This window comes from Piliocolobus tephrosceles, unplaced genomic scaffold, assembly GCF_002776525.5.
Source record: "Piliocolobus tephrosceles isolate RC106 unplaced genomic scaffold, ASM277652v3 unscaffolded_30957, whole genome shotgun sequence".
Classification (NCBI taxonomy): domain Eukaryota; kingdom Metazoa; phylum Chordata; class Mammalia; order Primates; family Cercopithecidae; genus Piliocolobus; species Piliocolobus tephrosceles.
In genome coordinates, this window is record NW_022314262.1 from 1 (window position 1) to 970 (window position 970).

The 970-nt window shown below is 46.2% G+C and overlaps 1 long non-coding RNA gene across 1 annotated transcript; it reads left to right on the forward strand.

Annotated features, from left to right (window-relative positions):
- LOC113222400 lies at window positions 1-495 on the forward strand. The gene is made up of 2 exons (XR_003308384.1): window positions 1-35; window positions 122-495. It is a non-coding gene; the product is annotated as an uncharacterized LOC113222400 (long non-coding RNA).
- Window positions 496-970: the final 475 nt, after the last annotated feature.

Genomic DNA, 970 nt, shown 5'->3' on the forward strand with positions numbered 1-970 from the left:
CCCCCAGGAGCTTGGGGCTGTGGAGGAGCAGGGTGGTGAGTAGAGCCCTCAGGCGGGGTGGGCAGGCAGGAGCAGGGGAGGCTCGCACTGTGCTCAGACCCCTGCCTCCCTCTCTCCGAAGATCTCTGTGAGGTGAGCCTGGCCGACAGCGTGGAGCCTGCACCGGGAGAGGCCAGGGAGGGTTCTCCCTGTGGCAACCCCACCGCACAGAAGATCGTGCAGCTGTTTCCTGTAACGCAGGACACCCAGGAGCACCCAGGCTTGGCCAGCAAACCCTGCGTCCCATTCTTTTACCGGGCAGTGGAGAACAGGGAGATAAACATCATCATCATCTGAGAGCTGGTCAAGAAATTGAAAACAACAACAACAACAACAACAACAAAAAGTTATGGGGTTAATCCCCTACACAATTCATTTACTTCATTTGAATGTTACAGCCCCTCATGTTTATTTGTGTTGCTAATTTACAGTTTAAATTTATTTCTAAAAAGTTAAGGGAGAGGGATCTTTCCCTAATGTTCACTGTGGCATCCTTTAGCATTTTTGTTTTTACTTTGATAATTGTAGGTCATTAGCATGCATATCGAGTTTGCCCTTACGTGGTGGGAGTTCAAACACACGAAGACCCACTATTTGCACAAAAGTATCCTTGCTGGTTTGGAATAGGCTGCCAGGTTTATTTTTAATGTTATTGCAGCATGGATATTCATTGCAGAATTCAGATAAAATTCACTTGTGTTCTGCTATGATGTTTAATTGAATCCTAATCACAGTGAGCTCTTCATTAGCTCAATATGTGGTTTGCCCTCCAGTGCGCACTGTTTCTTACTTTGTAATATGCCACTGTGAGTACTGACATTTAGAGTTGTTTAAAGGCTGAGAACTGGAAACAGCCTTTTCCCTGTTTTCTGTGTATTGGGGATGGGAGTGATAACATTTTGGGGAGCTTTTAAAATCTCACAGAAGAGGG